Below are 18,235 nucleotides of genomic sequence, written 5' to 3' on the forward strand. Positions count from 1 at the left end.
TCCAGTCTAAGCTAAAGTGGCAAAGATAACTAGTTGTTTTTCACCGAGAAGGATGGGGGACAGTAGGAAGTACAGTATGAAGTTCAAGTATTCCTTCTATGACTTTTATGAAGTCCTGTAAGAAACAGAGAAAACATGCTTTGTTTTTTAAAAGGGGAAAAAAGGCGGGGCGTGGTGGTGCATGCCTTTAATCCTAGCACTTGGGAGGCATTGGCAGGCAGATTTCTGAGTTCGAGGTCAGCCTGGTCTACAAGGTGAACTCCAGGACAGCCAGGGCTATACAGAGAAACCCTGTCTCGAACAACCAAAAAAAAAAAAAAAAAAAAAAAGGGAAAAAATAGAATTCTAGAAATCACCGTGAAAGTTGCTTAAAGCAAATTAAGGGTGCCTGCACACACAATCTATAGGATTTTTTACTCTACTAGGTCAGTAGTGATGGCACCAGATGGTACCTAGTTAGAAGGAAAATCTTAGGTCCTATCCCAGAGCATCTGAGTCAGATTCGATTTTTAAAGACCAATTACAAGACAGCCATCAGGTCTAGATAAGCTCCAAGTTTATCTGTAGGTTAGATAGCATTAGTGCTAAGCAATGCTTTTGGTATGGTTTTGTTTTTAAGAATGACTGTCCAGCCTACAAGGCTAGTGATTTTAAGCTATTTTCTGTTGCTCTTCTGGTTCTTTCTCAAGCTTTTTGCATGCATGTGTAAGAAGACCAGTGATATTGAAATGTATTACTAGCCTGGGGTCAAGCCTGGGGTTATGACATTGCTCACACACACACACACACACACACACACACACACACTCACACATACACAAATAGAATAAAAAATGAGTGCTGTTAAAATTTGGTTTTAAAATTATGTCTCTATACTGTTTCTTCATCCCACAGGTCTCCCCTTCTTCCTTAATTTCATGATAAGTAATTGTGCTTGGATTAGATATTGAAAGACTCGATGGATGTAACATCACTTTAAAAGCTTTTATTTGAATATGGCCATCATTAATGTTTTAGAGTCTATTATCAATGACTCTGACTTTCTTCTTAGCTTGCATGTCATGTGTGCTCAGCAGAATTGTGTGCTTTCTTATAACAGGTCACACAAATGGTGATTTTTAAGGCTGCTTTTGGCCAGCTCTTGTTTTTCAAATCCTGCCACAAGTCCTTCTCTTTAGGAATATTTAGAAGAGTTCTGGACTTCCAGGGCAGAGTAGAGGCACACAAGGAGGTATCCAGGGAACTATTCAGGAAATAGCAATCATCAAAGACATGGAATTTTATAAACTCTAAAGGGGCTTATGCATCATATACGCTCGTTTTCTACACACTACTGGTTAGGCGATTCAGAGGGCGAGTAGCTGTCACTCTAACTTATACAGCTAGTCTATATTACAGCCGAGACTCAAATCTTGGCTTTCTTAATTTCCTATGAAATTTCCCACATGCACACACACACACACACACACACACACACACACACACACACACACACACACACACACACAGAGCTAGCTAGGTAGCTAGAAGATAGATATATAGAGTTTTCAATTTCTTTTTCTAAAATGGTTTGTTTATTTATTTATTTATACATCTCCTTTACTGTCCCACTCATGGTCACCTTCTTCCAATAATCCTTCTCCCATGCCCGCTCCTCTTCTCTTCAGAAAAGGTTGGGTTCCTTGGATAACCCCTCAATATGGCACATCAAGTGTCTGTGAGGCTGGGCGTGTCCTCTCCCCTGAGGACAGACAAAGCAGCCCAGCTAGGTGAACATACCCCATGTACAGGGATAGCCCCTGCTTCAGTTGTTCAGGATGCACATTAAGAGCAAGCTGCACATCTACATACGTGAAGGAGGTCTAGTTCCAGCCCATGTATGTTCTTTGGTTGACAGTTTGGTCTCTGAGAGGCCCAAAAGTCCAGAATAGTTGACTCTGTTTTTCTTCCTGTGGAGTTCCTATCCCCTTCAGACTATCCACTTGGACTACACTTTTGTGCAGGATGATAAATATGAATCTTTTTTTCATTCCTCTACATGTAGACATCCAGTTAGACCAATATCATTTTTTGAAGATGCCTTCTCTTTTTCTTTGTATGGTTTTGGTTTCTTTATTAAAAATCAAGTGTATATAAGCATGTGGGTTTATTTTTGGGTCATTGATTTGATTCCACTGACTAACATGTCTATTTCTGTACCAATAGCATAGTTTTTGTCACTATTGCTCTATAGTACAGCTTGAGGTCAGGGATCATGATTCCTCCTGAAGTTTTTTTATTGTTCAGAATTGTTTTGCCTATTCTGGGTTTTTAAGTTTTCCATATGAAGTTGAGAATTGCTCTTTCAAGATTATAAAAATATGTTGGGATTTTGACAAGGATTGCATTGAATCTGTAGACTGCTTTGGGTAAAGTGACCATTTTCACTGTTAATCCTTATCTATCAATGAGCATGGGAGATCTTTCTATGTTCTGTTATCTTCAAATTCTTTCTTCAGGGACTTGAAGTTCTTGTCATACAAATCGTTCACTTGCTTGGTTAGAGTTACACTAAGATATTTTATATTATCCGTGGCTATTGTAAAGGGTGTTATTTCCAGAATATCTTTCTCTAACCATTTATCATTTGCATAAAAGAGGGCAACTGATTTCTTTGAGTTAATTTTGTGTTCAGTCCCATTGCTAAAGCTCTTTATCTGCTGTAGGAGTTCTCTGGTAGAATTGTTTGGGTTACTTATATATACGATCTTATCATCTGCAAAAAGTTATCCTTTTATGTCTTCTTTTCCAGTTTGTATCCCCTTGATCTCCTTTAGTTGTCTTATTGATCTGTCTGGAACGTCAAGTACTATATTGAATAGATAGGTAGAGGGTGAACATCCTTGTCTTGTCCCTGAGACTAGTAGAATTGCTTAACGTTTCTTACCATTTAGCTTGATATTGGCCATTGACTTGCTGTATATTTGTTTGACTTTGTATAGGTATGTGCCTTATATCCCTGATCTTAATACTTTGAATATGGAGAGGCATTGGATTTTGTCAAAGGCTTTATCAGCATCTAATGAGATGATCATGTGCTCTTTTCTTTCAGTTTGTTTATCTGGTGGATTATGTGGATGGATTTTCATATATTGAACCATCCCTGAATCCTTGGGATGAAGCCTACTTGTTCATGATGGATGATGTTTTTGATGTGTTTCTGTATTTGGTTTCTGAGTACTTTATTGAGTATTTTTTCATCAATGTTTATAAGAGTAAATGGTTTGGAGTTCTCTTTGTTGAGTCTTCCTTGACTCAAATATCATTGACTAGAGATTTGTTCAATTTCCCTAAGTGTGTAGACTTCTGGTGTTCCTGTTATTGAAGTCCAGCTTTAATCTACAGTAGTCTGATAATCTGATAAGGTACAATTCATTATTTCAATTTTCTTTTATCTGATGAGGCTTGCTTTGTGAATGACTATATTGTCAATTTTGTAGAAGGATCATGAAGTTCTGAGGAGAAGGTATATTCTTTTTCTTTTGGGTGAAATAGTCTATAGATGTCTGTTAGGTTCATTTGATTCATAATGTCTGTTAGTTTTTCTGATTTCTCTGTTAGTTTTTGTCTAGATAACTTATCAATTGGTGAAATTAGTGTGTTGAAGTCTCCCATTATTAATGTGTTGGGTTCTATGTACTATTTAAGTTTTAGCAATGTTTGCTACAAATCGTAGTGCCCTTGTGTTTGGAACGTAAATGTTCAGAATTTAGATTATCATTGGCAGATTTTTCCTTTAATGAGTAAGAAATGAAACGTTCTTTCCTGTCTCTTTTGATTAAATTTGGTTGAAAGTCAAATTTACTCAATGTTAGAATGGCTACTCCAGTTTGCTTCTTGGATCTATTTGCTTTGAAAACTTTTTTCCAGCCCTTTACACTGAGGTAATGTTTATCTTTATGGCTGAGGTGTGTTTCTTGTATGCAGCAGAATGATGGATCCTGGTTCCATATCCATTCTGTCAGCTAGTGTCTTTTTATTGGGGAATTGAGTGCATTGATGTTGAGAGATAATAATGACTATTGTTTGTTATTTTCTGTTATTCCAGGTGGTGGTGGTAGTAGTGTGTGTGCATGCTTGTTTGCATTTTCTCAGATGTAGTTATTCTCTTTGGGTTTCTCTTTTGGATTTATCTTGTTTTCTCCATCTACAATTATTGAGAGTTTTCTAGGTATAGTAGTCTAGTTTGGAACCTCTAGGGTTTTTGTTTGTTTGTTTTTTGTTAAGAAGTTGAGTATAAATTTGATAGGTCTGCCTTTGTATGTTACATGCCCCTTTCCCTTGCTACTTGCAATATTCTTTCTTTGTTCTATATATTTTGTTTTGATTATTATGTAGTAGAGGGAATTTCTTTTCTTATTCAGTCTAATTTGTGTTCTATAAGTTTATTGTATGTTCATGGGTGTCACTTTCTTTAGGTTGGGAAGGTTTTCTTCTATGATTTCATTGAAAATATTTTCTGGGACTTGGATTGGGAGTCTTCACCTTCTTCTATTCCTATTATTCTTAGGATAGGTCTTTCCATAGTATCCCAGACTTCCTGGACATTTTGTGTCAGGAAAATTTTGGACTTAACATTTTCACTGACTGATGTATCAATTTCTTCTATTGTGTCTTCTACTCCAGAGATTCTTTTTCCCATCTCCTGTATTCTGTTGGTGATGCTTGCATCTGTTATTCATGTCCTCCTCCCTAGGTTTTCCATCTCCAGGATTCCTTCAGTTTGTGCTTTCTTTTTTGCATCTATTTTCATTTTCATGTCTTGCACAGTTTTACTTACTTCCTTCACCTGTTTATTTGTATTTTCCTGTATATCTTTAAGGGATTTGTTTTTTTTTTTTTTCTCTTTAAAGACCCCTACCTGTTTGATTGCATTTTCCTGTATTTCTTTGTGGGATTCATTCATTTCTTCTGTAGGACTTTATCATCCTTATAAGACTAGATTTAAGGTCCTTGTGCTTCAGTTGTGTTAGCATATCCAGGGTGTACAGTAGTAAGGTAGCTGAGTTCTGAAAGTGTCATTGCCTCGGCTCTTGTTGGTAGTGTTTTTTTGAGGGTCTTTAGCCATGTGGATGGGTTTGGTTCCTGGATGCTCCTATTGTAGTAGGCATTGGGAAGGGGGTTAACCCCGATTGTCCTGGTGTGGCAGGCCTTTGTTTGGTATCCTTGGGCTGTATGGTTCTGGATCTTCCACTGGTCTGTATGGTTCAGAAGCCACAGAAGGTGTGAAGAACAGAGAGGTAGTGGGACAATGGAGATCTGCTTGGGCTTGAAGTCTGCTCAGGCAGCTTAGAGTACCCTGTGGACTCAGTGAGTGGGGTAGAAGGGAAGCTTACCTGTTCAGGCTCAGCAGGTCTGCTGAAGGTGAGCAGAGAGGTTGGGGGAGAATGGAGGTCCCCCTGAGATAGCAGCCTGCTTAGGGCAGTCTAAAGGACTAGGCTTGCTCTAGAGGGCTCAGCAAGCAGGGAAGATGGGCCGGGAAAAGGAAACTTACCTCTATGGTTCAGATCCACAGATATGATGAAGGTGAATCAAGAGATGAGAAACAATGGAGGTTTGGAGATCCTCCTGGTATACCTGAGCATATAATTTCTAAAATTAAAATATGTTTATGTATGATAACACCTGACTGTAATCCTAACATGTGGCAGGTAGAGCTAAGATCAATACCACCAATTTGAGGCTAGTCAAGATTACATGTGAAACCTTGTCAGAAAAAAAAATTAAATAATAACTATATAACTTAACAAGTTTGTACTATAGTAAGACAGGGACCATATCTGTATTATTGACCACTATGTTGCCTATGTGTAACCACAATAAGTCCCAATGTTGTATCCACTGAACAAATTAGCAGATTTTTTTTTTTGAGCTTTCTGTGCATGACTCAATATAGTAAAAAGTTAATATGCAGTCTGGTCATGTCCTGATCTAATTGCACATTATTTTGTGATATGAAGCATTCTCTTTAGGAATCCTTTTCAGAACAGGAGTGGGAGTCAGGATGTCCTGGATAGCAATGGATTTTTGGGGGGGGGGGGTCCTGGTTGGAAAGCAATCATTTTTCTTGAGAAAAACTTCAATACTAGAGGTAGAGTTTGTATGATAGAAAGACAAGATTTCCTAGCTGAGTATGGGTGGGCTGGTAGCAGTAAGTGGAAAGAGAATTTACAGTATTTTGTTATATATTTTATTTAATTTTGAGAATTTTGTACATAACTACTATGTTTACATTATTGTCATCTTTTTCGCCCCCAAACTCCCCATGTACCTTCATATTCCCTATCAAATTACTGACCTCATATGTATATGTATGTGTATGTGTGTGTGTGTGTGTGTGTGTGTGCATGTGAATGTGTGAATAATTTGATGAGTTCATTTTGTGATGATCCTATGTATATGTTAAAGGTAACCACTTGATATTGGATAACCAATCAGGGGGCTTGTCCCTGGTTAAAACTGGTTCTCTTCATCTAAGCAGCTATCAATTACTTGTGGCAGTTAATCTAGGAGTAAGACCTTTTGAGATTTGTCACATCTGAGGTGTCATGTCAACTGGTATTATCATTATACAGGTCTTACTAGTGCTGTTTGATACATTAATTCTCTCTGTTTCTTGTCATCCTGCCTAGTTTATTTACCCAGTTACTATTTCTCTGTAGGTGGCAAAGGCCCAAGAGAAAATAAAAAAAAATGTCTGCTGAGCTCCTTTGGACCACCATCATTGGTTTAATTTGTAAAAGCTATACTGTATTTTGAGCCATGGATAAAGAAATCAAGAAAGTAACATGTTGGGTTTTATTTCCAAAATACAGGAAAATAATATATTTGCTTAGTTGATGAACAATTGGTAATTTTCACATTTCTAATCAATTGTATTAAGTTGCCAGAGTAAAACTATGCAAACCAAAAGCTTAGCTTCAGTCACTAGACTGACATATGGCGAAGGTCTCTCAGCCTGTTTCAGATGAGACTCTCTTATCACCCAAAGAGCTCATTAAGCACCAGAGACAATGTACTTCATCAGTATTCACTGAGGCTTTAGTGACTTCAAATACTAAAGCACAGGGAGATATCACACATTTGCTCAAACCTTAGTGAGTAAATCAGAAGTACTACTCCCATTTAATAATAAGCAGCTGAGGTCTGTTGAATGTTCACTGTCTCTCAGGCACTGTGCTACTTCATGTTCACAATAACTATCTTACTGTAGCAGTTATCTTATTTTCCACTTGACAAACTATGTTAGGAAAAAGTAAGGTATTCAGTTCACGTGACCAGTATTTATGGATGGAATAAAAAATACAACTTGGCTTCATTATTAAATAAAAAAAATGCATATTTGCTTTTCAGGGAAAATAAATTAATAGAAGGGAAAACATATACTCTGGAGCTCATGTTAACCAATTCCCCAGCTGTGTTTCTTGAAGAGGCAGACTCTAGACTCCTTTAGATCAATTTGCTATTTCTGCAGATTGGGAAGTTACAGAACATAACTGAGTGTATACAGGTACTTAGTGAAATGTGTGGACTTGAACCTCACATTTCTGAATTCCTGTGTATCGTCAAGAGACACACATAATATTTCTGCTTTTCAACACAGCATAGATAAATTCAAGTCATTTGAAGACTTATCAATGAGTTGAAAATTTGAGCCAGGGTGTTTACCCTCTCCAGATCTCCCTTGAGCTGACTCCTCTGTAGAAGCTCTGTTCAGAAGTAAGCTACCTAATTGTATACACCAGAAATCCATGGATGCTAGCCTTCATGAACAACAGCTATAGACCAACCATCTAGACTCAACACATCTGGAACCTTCCAAATTCCTTCTTAGAATGCATTTTAGTTACTTTTCTTGCCAAGGGTAGACCTGAAAAAACAAGAAACAAATCCAAAACAAAAGCCTAACATAGAGGAGATATGATTTACTTTACCTCAGTTCCAGAAGTGTCGGTGTATCATGAGGAGTACTCCCTTTACTGTGTTTTTTTTTTTAATCCTCATTTTTTCTGTAAGAATCCACAGGTTATAGGAAGTGCAGCCCACATTTTGGGGAGGGGCTCTTTCTCCTTAGTTCATATTCTCTGGAAATACCCCATAAACAGAACCAGAGTTACCATCATTAATCTAGGCACCTTTTATTCCAATCAAATGATTTCACAATCAAAGTCAAGTATGTTCTTTATCTCTTGTCCTTAAATTAAGGTTTTTAACCTATAATTGCTATATCCATGGTTAAAGAAACAAACCATGACCTGATGATTCTTAGAAGGGTTGTGGTACTCCCCACTCATCCCCACCTCCAAATAATTATTTCTGCTTTCCTCAAGGCATACCATTTTATCTGGGACCCTTGCTATTAACCTCTAACACTCTCTACCCCTCTGCACCTGGCACTTACCCATTGTCCATCTTATCTTTCATTTACTGAAGTTGCCATGTCTTTGCATACGAATGCTTGTGGCTCTGTTTTTGTCACCACAGTTGGTGACTCGTTCATCCATACAGATCACCACTGTCCTCATCCTTCAGGAAAACATTCAGAGTTTTATGGTTCTTCTTCTCCTTTGTTTCTTGCTTTAGCCATTGTAAGAATTTGACCTGACATGACTTCAGCCACCCTGATTTGCACTGCCATGATGACCTCTGAGTGATCCTAATCTGTTTCCCACACAGCTTCCCAAAGCACATTAAGAATACATGAAGCCATTAGAGCAGCACAGGGAACTCTACTGACAGAAGCTACTGTGGCCAGATCCAGGAATGTGTTTGAAGCTTCTGATATTACTTTAGATAAATCATATTCCAAATTAGATAACATCATTGTTGTCCTCCACATTATATTCAGTCCTTTTGTCCCAAATCATGGGTGGTCACTAGTATTGCTGATGCCTAGAGCCTTACTTGGTACTCTATTCCAAACTAGATTTTCCTGGATCTTTCTTCAATATCATGGTACTTTGAGGATGGTTCTAACTAGTACATGGATATTCCTGAACATTTGTATTCTTGACTTTATCAATATATAAATTTGATATGAGGTTGTCTTCATTAATTCTTTGTGTAGAGAAAATGTAATATACAATAAATAATACAATATAGCTGGATTATAAATTTCTTGAGTTCAGAGACCTTATTCATATTACTTTTAAGTATATTTCCAGAAGCTAGAAAAATGTCTGGAATAAAGCAGATGTTAAATAAATATCCATTACATTAATAGTAATGGCAACCTGGTGGACCTAATACCATGTGGCACTACTAAACAAACCCATTGGCTCTGTTCAAAACTTGTTTGTATCCAGTGTTACTAAGAAACAAAGAAATTCTAAATGTTTAATGTATGTTAACAATCTGATGAATTATTCTGAGTGTATATGATGGAAAAGAATACACATTCCCATTCTTAAAAGTCATAATTTACTATACATCCACATCTATAGAATATCTATACATTTATATCTATGAATCTCTACCTCTCTACCTTTATCAACTTGGCTCTGTGAATGATGGTGTTTATGTTTTTGCAAGAGCCCAAGCCATATCACACTATAATAATGTTTATTTAATAATATGACCATTCTGTTCTGTCTTTTACAAAGAAGTATAGACAGAAAGTACTACACATAAATATGGAAGGCTCACATTCAATCAGCCTTTGCCCATACCCAGGTTACCCATGCACAGATTATCCAACAAGAGACAGCTTAGAGGTATCCCATAATTGCTCCTGTTCTTTCCTTTAGGGATCCATTTCAGTGAAAGGTATATAGATAAACATCAAACATTTGGTTTATATTTTACATTGGTTTCTGTGAATAAGATACAAAGGCATGTAAAAAAGATCTATGCTTTTTAAAAAACATGAATGTCTGGCTTTTTCTAGGTCTGAGGCTTCCAATTATTCAAAGTTGAAACAAAAAATATGCATCCTGTGTCTTTTATAATTTTTTCATAAGCTTACCTGAGGATTCTGCTTTCAGTAGGAAAACAAAACAAAACAAAGCAAAACGGTACAGATGACAGTGCAGAAATAAAAAGCCAGGGGAAAGTGGGGCTTTATGAGTTGCTGTAAGCAAAAGAAGTCTGTAAGCCTTAGATGTCAGTGGTCCAAGTGCAGAGGGAGTTCAGCCATTCTCCATATTCAGCTTTCTTTGCATCACTCAGGTCTGCCTTTCCAGATGACTTTGTCCTCTATCTAGAGTCACTGTGGCTGCCTCAGGTCCAAGCATATGATTTGCGCATAATAACATTCAAGGAAAGAGGAGACAAAAGTTTTCTTATCCTGTGGTTGCACTTAAGGGAAAAAAAATTCCTCAAAACTTCTCAACAGATCTCTTCTTCAATCCCTGTGATCACCTGATCATCGGTGTGCCAGAATCTATGCTTATACTCATAAATATGGGGAAAACAAGGCACAAATGAAACCTGCTCTTGCAGTATCAGTCAGGGTTAGTGTTTTCCAATACACCCATGGCTATATGGACTATAGAAAACAGACTTACTTTAGGAATGGTGTGAAGAAAGAACACAAGATGATTGGATAATGCAAGGCCAGAGTAAAATGAAAATTCAGTCTTTCCTTTTGTACTGAGGAGTCAATACACATAGAACTGACCTTTGTTCTAAAGTCATCTTGAGTGAAATCAGTTTTGTATGAAAGACCCTGGTCTCTTAAGGGAATTACCAAGTGCCCCATGGCACTGATGCTCAAGGGCAAGGATAACCACCGTTTTTTTGCTTTTAAGAAAATACATGGTACATCACAAAACTGACAGCTAGATCTGCCCAAAGGCCCCAAGTGTAGAAGAAAGACTGACAGAGGGTCACCCCAACCCAGAACTCAGAGATCTGAAAGTGAGAGGCATCATTAAACTGGTATAGGGACAGCATGACCAAGGCCAACAACAATAATTAAAGCAAACTAAACCACTAACCCTCCAAGACTGAAGGTAGCTGGTAGTAGCTGAAACTTGGTATCCTGTGCATGAACCATTGTCCCACGTATCCTGATCCTCCAACTTACAGTGGACACTTAGGTTCTATTGTCTTGGGATAGTGCAAAAGCAACTTCTTTCAGTAGAAACCATCCTTCAAATTTTGGACACGGCTTCTCTTCTGAGCTTGGGGTAGCTGCATCAAACTCTAATGATGCGATCTTTAGTGGTCACCAGGGAAAATAACACTTGTTAATATGATGTTTGTATGCTAGAATCTTTGGTGAGTCATATGCTTCATAAAATTTTAATTTATGATAAGTGTATCAGGATGTAACCCCATTGTAAATAGATACCTGTACTTTGCCTACAAAGCACAGTTTCCAAGAAAATGACAATAAGACAATTTTGACTGTGACCATCTTGATGAATTCATCAATTCTAGCATGAGTCCTTATCTTCAGGGTCATGGTGGCATGTCCATGAAGCTAGTCTTCTGGAGAATTAAGGAAGTATCAGGGGGACTGAGAAGCAGTTGGCCAAACATCAAACCCAGCCAATGAAGGACAGTTTTGAGAAGTGCTAAGTTCTGAGGAACCTAGGAAGCTGGTTGTGATGGTTAAAGCTATCATTGCTGCCTATAAGGGCTGAGATAAGAGGATATCTACGTAAGAGTGACAGGGAGATGCCACAGCTGATATCCTTAATGCAAGGCACTGGGACAGCCTCATGACCAGCAAACTCATTGAGCCCTGTACTTTCTGCTCTGCATTTTCTTCTGTTATGAGCTGAACCATTAGTCCATGTTTCAAAACTAGACCATGTTACCGGGACCAAATAGGTCAATGAGGAAGGATGTTTACCAGCTCATGAGGAGAAAGGTCCTTATTCAAAGCGATTTATTAATACACTTGCCATATCTTTAGTAGTTCCCCTTCACAAGCTATGACAAAGGTGTCTGTGTAAGAGAGATTGGTAGCATCCATGGAGAAGATGTGACAAGTTTTCAAGGCTTTACCTTAAATTGGTTGGACATGGGACACTCTGAGTCACTTCCCCTGAGAATTTTATGATGTGCCCTTCTGTGCTTTCTGTGTTGTGAAGTACTGCTCTGGTCTCATCTTTATAGAACCTGTTGTGAGAGTGGGAGGAGCAGCTTATCTCAAGGCGGGAAGGCATTCAACCACAGAGAGCTCTACCTTGAGAGGCCTATATTCAAACTAGGTTTATAAAAGATCCCCATTCCTTTCTCCAACTTACTGTGCAAGCCTTGCTGCCTGATTGAGAAAGAAAATATCTTGCTTAACTTCCAACAAGAAGCTCAGTGTATGGATACTTAGAAAATGCAATTCTTGAAGGACACAGACCAATATGTTGGCTATCAAGTTTCTATAATGAATTTGCACTATTGTAATAAGAGAATTATATGTGCACATATTTATCTCACATGCATATACACATATGTAACACCTGTATACATGCATACCTATATTCAGATATTCATAATATGTATTTTAATATGCATACATATTACTAAAGAGTTATACATAGGAGGAATATTGTGATAAATCAATTTATTATTGCAGAGAAAGATTAGGATAGCCAAGATAGGAAATATATATAATCTCAGAATGGTACCCCTCCTCTTCCTTTACCCCCAACATCTACCACCAATACCCTACATGCTTTAATTACACCATATTTTACAGGAAAAAAAAATGTACTGAAGCATAAAGAGAATGGAGGACTGCTTCCTATAACTCTTAACAGTGGAGTAGAAAGTGCTTGGAACCATCATTCTCAGGGTTTCAGAATCCTCATAATCTGATGAAATTGTTGGTCTTTCTTGTTTAATAGTTAATCTTCTTTAGGCTAGATCTCTGGATGGCATGGCTTCTCTAGGAATGAGGTAGGCAAGCCTCAAATAGTGCCTAGGTAACTGGTAAGACTTCTGGCAAGTGATGGCATTTAAGCATAAACAGAAAACAAAGCAAAGCCAAACAAACAAGCAAACAAATCCAGCTATCCTGTCATTGCAATACATATTTACCCAGACTCTGATCTTATTCAGTGCACACAGAATTGTCTAGCAGGTTGCTTACCAAGGCAACTGCTTCCTTCGTGTGTGGAGGCAGGGCAAGCTCCACACAGCTACAAAAACAGTTTTACACAAAGTAGATGTCAAGCTGGAACTTCTGTGTCCCCAGGGCAAATCTCTAGCCTTGCATTTCTTATCTGGACATGTTTATCTCCTTAATGTCTCCTATTCCACCATGTGATAAGGCTCCTGCTAAGGAAAGTAATTTATAATCAGAGGCTTGCAGTGGGGCCTTTCCCTCTCTGGGGTGTTTCCTAGAGGATGAGACAGAGTCTTGGAAGGCTAGAGGGAGATGGGAAGTAAAAAGCAGTCAGTGTAAAACAGCAAAGAACAGGAGGTATTGGACTTTACTTGGCTCTATTCAAATTTAAAAGGTCTGGGGTTCTTTGTCAAGTTCGGGAAAGTCACTAATAGCTGGTCAATGAGCTTTTGCCTTAAGAGATTTTCATAAAGATGTTTCAAGCCATTTATCCTGTGCATGTTTCTAGGACAGAGGGAAAAAGTAGGGTAGGGTGGAAGCAAGATGCTTTTAAAATAGATAAAAATCTACCATATTTACTTTAAGATGCTAAGCAGCAACATTATAGGGCAGTGGTGTGTCCAGCATTGCCCTAGTCAGAAACACTCTCAGCTCCAGTTCTTCTACCAAGCTTTACACTGGGAAAAATCAGATGCCACCCATGGCTTTTGCCTATGAAACTTTGCAGACAGGATGCAGGGAGTCACCTTAAAGTATTCAGAGAATTGGATTTTTATATATACTCAGCTGGGTAGAAGAAAGCTATCATTTCCATTTGTTCCTGTGATTGAAACCAAGACACTTAGGTCTACCGGACAGAAACTGTTAGGTCTAGACTTGTGCCTCCTGAGTGGTTTGGAAACAGCACAAGCAATCCCTTTACACTCTAACATGAAGGGTATCCATGCCTGCTGCAGACCCTCTGGGCCCCTTTGTCTGCGTGGAACAGGTCTCTAGTCGCAGGTGGACAAAGCGAAGGATGAATTGACAAACAGACACACACAGGAGAGGATGTGTGGAATCTGAATGTAATTTTTCAAATCGAACATCAGACTTTTAATGCAGAAGACAATAAGGAAGTTTGGTGACATACCCACAAGGTACAAATGAGGTAACTGGATGCTTAATGACTCTTACACAGAACAGAGGAATGAAAACGCAAAGACTGGCAGCAACATGGCAATAAAATAACTGAGACAAAGTCAGCCCTATCTAAGGTCAGCTATAGCCTTAGAAGCCAGGTGTGAGGTCTTTACTCTCCTAGGGCAAGGGCTTTCACACCCAAGTCGTGGTTCTAACTAGGGAGTTCCGTTCTAGCTAACCATCTCATGAATAATGCAATACTCTAAAACCACAGCCAGATCTACTTCCTAAACCATTGTAAATTCCTGTATATGGGTGTAACTCAGCTATAGTTCTAAGTATCTATTATGGTTTCTCCTACGGTCAGAGCGTCTTTCTTCCTTGGTGATGGTAGATTCCTATGAAGGGCAGTGACCTAACTTTTACTCAAAGTTATAGTGTAATACCAGGGGCAGTACTGAATTCCAAGCCCAAGGTCTTGCTCAAGGACGATCTGGGACTGTTGGAACACTGAGGCTTTAGCTATGTCAGAATTAAATCTTAAAAGGCACTTATAATGAGATGATACTGAAAGAGAGCACGTAGATCCATACAATAGACTAACGTGGGAACGGAGAATTAAGAGAAAGCCAGACTCCAGGAGAAGAGCTTCCTTGAAACTCTTTTCCTCATGAGTGACTTTTAAGTCTCTCAGCTTCCGCTGACTCGACCAGAGTGCGTGGCACATGCCCATCCACATCAGCTAGAAGGTTTCCCTGAGATCTTCTCAGATTCTGTACATGGCACTAGGCATATTTATCCTGCCTGCTCTTGTATTTGGAGACCAAGGAGCATTGTAGCTTACTTATTTTCCCTGTTTTCTGTGCGGCAGGGGACTTTGTCCTCCATCCTGAAAGCTTAGAGCAAAGCTTTAGGAGTTGCAGGAGATTATGATTCCATTAAAGAGCTGTACTGTGCCTTGAACCACCTCCTCCTCTCCCTGTGATGATCCTAATTTTCTCTCAATATTTCTCAGGTCCACATGGTACAAGCTTTTAATCATAGACTTTAAGTCACTAAAATGACTCTGAGCAAATGCTTAAAACAAACAACTGGATCTCAGAATAACTAGTTGGAAGCTGCAAATATACACCAAGGATGCCCTTTGTTATTTGCTAATGAAGCTAGCAACTGACCTTGCTGGAGAGTCAATTCAATGTGGGCAGAAGGATTAACTCGCCCAGCCAGTACCAAAAGGAGAAGAAAGTAAAAGCTGGGATGCAATAGTACACCTCAACATATCTCTTATTATTCTTAACCTTAGCTGACTCGATTAACCTGAAATCCTTATAAACAGAATCTTTATTTCCTAGGCAGCTACGCTTGGTTGAGGTGGAGCTCGAAACTGCAGAAAAGCCAAGCTGAGAAATTCTGACTCTAGGTAAGTAATCAAACAACTTCATGAAAAGCAAAGAATGAATCTCACACATATTATGATAGACAAACGGCTGTAGTCAGGCTGAGCTATTAAAATGTTTTACTTACAATTCCTACCTCAATTATCCATGCAAACAGAAAGGGCCAGTGAACCAGATGATAGAGAGATGCTGAACATCAGTACAATTTAAATTTGATTTTTTTTTTGGGGGGGGGGTCAAATTCAAAATTCAGAAACTTGATGAAGAGTCTAAGCCAGTCACAGAGTTTAAAGCTATAAGAAATGCAGATGCATGAAGCATAGCTGCTGTTTCAAGAATACCAAGATCATTCTGAGCATTTGCATGGGTCACTAAATTCAGCAATAGGCATATAATTCAAGGAACAAATGTGTTTCTTGCTCTCATGAAGTTTCCATTCATATTCAATTCAGAATAAGAACAAAATAAAGGTCATGCTGGGTAACATATAGGACCATCAATTCGTACAACTCTTAGGGGTCAAAATCACTAAAAGAAAACCCCAGACTCAAATAGTATGCAAAGGCAAAGAGGTTTTATTTTACAAAAACAACTCACATGAAGGGGTCAACCATCAATCAAAATGGCCTCACAGCCCCCCCCCCTTTTATACAGGGCTATGGGAATTTTCTAAAAGGGTTACATAACTTCTAATATGATTGATAGGGGCAAAGCAGTGATATTAATAAAATTTTGATTGGTTACTATGCTAGTTTCATTATATTTGGCGAAACTTTGAAGAATTTCAGAAACCAGCTCTACTCTGGCCCCGTTATCTCCTCTGGGCAGATGTCCCAGAAACTGACTCTGCTCTGGAACTATCCTCCCTAGTTTAGGCTCATCATTGACCATAAAGATCCATTGTCAGTGGCTTTTTCTCATAGCATATTCTAAGGGATGCTGAATTATAATGTCTAGTTTTAAGACCTTCTTTTCTCAGTTGTGTAAAGGTGTAACAAAGAGGCGAATTGGGTAAACACATCAACAGTAAGGCCAGAGAGCCCCAGAGGCTCAGGATAGACTTGGTACCCATCCTGACAGGTGAATGCAACTCATCCTTTGGCTACTAGACTACAAAGAATAGATCTAAGAAAATTAATATATCTCTGAGAATTTTATGTTGGAAGGAAAGGAAAGACATTGGTGTCAGCCAGAGGAAGAAACAGACGCCCAGAACTCAATTCTACAACATATCAGACTACCTCAAAAGACAGACCTAACCCAAGGCAACAATAGTCAGTCATGAGAGGACCAAACACAGACTAGGGCTGCTTTTGTCAGACACAAAATTCTGTTGTTGCTCAGAAGTAGACTTGGAGATCCATTTATTTATTTATTTATTTATTTATTTATTTATTTATTTATTTATTTATGGCTCTGCTCTTTACTAATGCCTGTATCAACTGAGCTGGCTAGGGCAACAAGAGTTCAACCTTTTATCCTAAAATATCTGGGTAGAGTTAAACTTTTTTTCCTTCCGTTGTGCTCTCTTCGTTTACATTCTTCTCCATTTCCCAAATGGTGTTTTTCACAAGGCGTAGGCAAGTGTAATTAGTGCCCTTTGTATTCCATTCAAGCGAGAGTGAATTTGGTTAACATGTAAACAGCCTGGCCTTATTCTACTAATATCTATGTTTCTTTGTCCTGCACCTTCTCGTACAGCAGTCAGTGAAGTTGTCTTTCTAAACCTTGGCTGTACATTGAAGTTGCCCTGAGGGAACCGTAAAAACTAAACTTAGGTATGTGCATGCATGCCTGGGTCATAATTTAAATGCAGATATTTTTTAAAGCATCGAACATGGTTCTAATATGCACCTTAAGTCCTGCTGCAAAAAAGATAGTGGCTAAAAGTGTCTTGCTTTTATGATCAATATGTTGGATGACTTTGGACAAATTACCCACATCTCTATAGCTCAGTTTCCTTGGCATTAAAATGGGAAATAAACATAGCACTTCTCCCATAGAGATGAGGGATGAGATGATATATATAAAAGTACCGAGAACTGTGCTTGACACAGACACTCAAAACAGTATTATATATTCTCATTTTCAGTCAAATTAGTTTTATAGTTACATGTTCACTAAGAAAAATAATGCATTCTTTTGTATGTCCCAAATTGCAACCATCCATAAGTTGTTCTCCCATGGCATTCCTCTCCCCCCATCCCCCTACAAGTACCCTAAGCAAAACAGCTATACCCATAGATATAAATGGTATTTTAGTATTTGATACCATGTTAACCTATTTTCTATGACCGTTATATTTTCTATCAGATATTATTATGTATATCAGCCACAGATATGTCTGAGGTTAACACAAGTGTCCTGATTACTAAGTATTCCAGACTTTCTTCATGATAAAGGCCTTTAAAGATAATGATGTCCGGATGATATTTGCACCACACACCACTCATCTGACAAGAACAAAGGCACATGCAAGCAAACTAGGACTGGAATAAAGAACTGGAAAAGTTAAGGACACATTTCTTTCTCTGGTCTCTAAAATGCTCCCTTTCCTTATATACCCACAGACACTCACAGCTTACACTCCAGACAGTGGGGTCACTTGCTATAATTATTTTAACTTTGTATACATCCATGGTCCATCTGTTGTGTTTCCTCA

Source organism: Mus musculus, chromosome 9 (genome assembly GCF_000001635.26).
Source record: "Mus musculus strain C57BL/6J chromosome 9, GRCm38.p6 C57BL/6J".
NCBI classification, from domain to species: domain Eukaryota; kingdom Metazoa; phylum Chordata; class Mammalia; order Rodentia; family Muridae; genus Mus; species Mus musculus.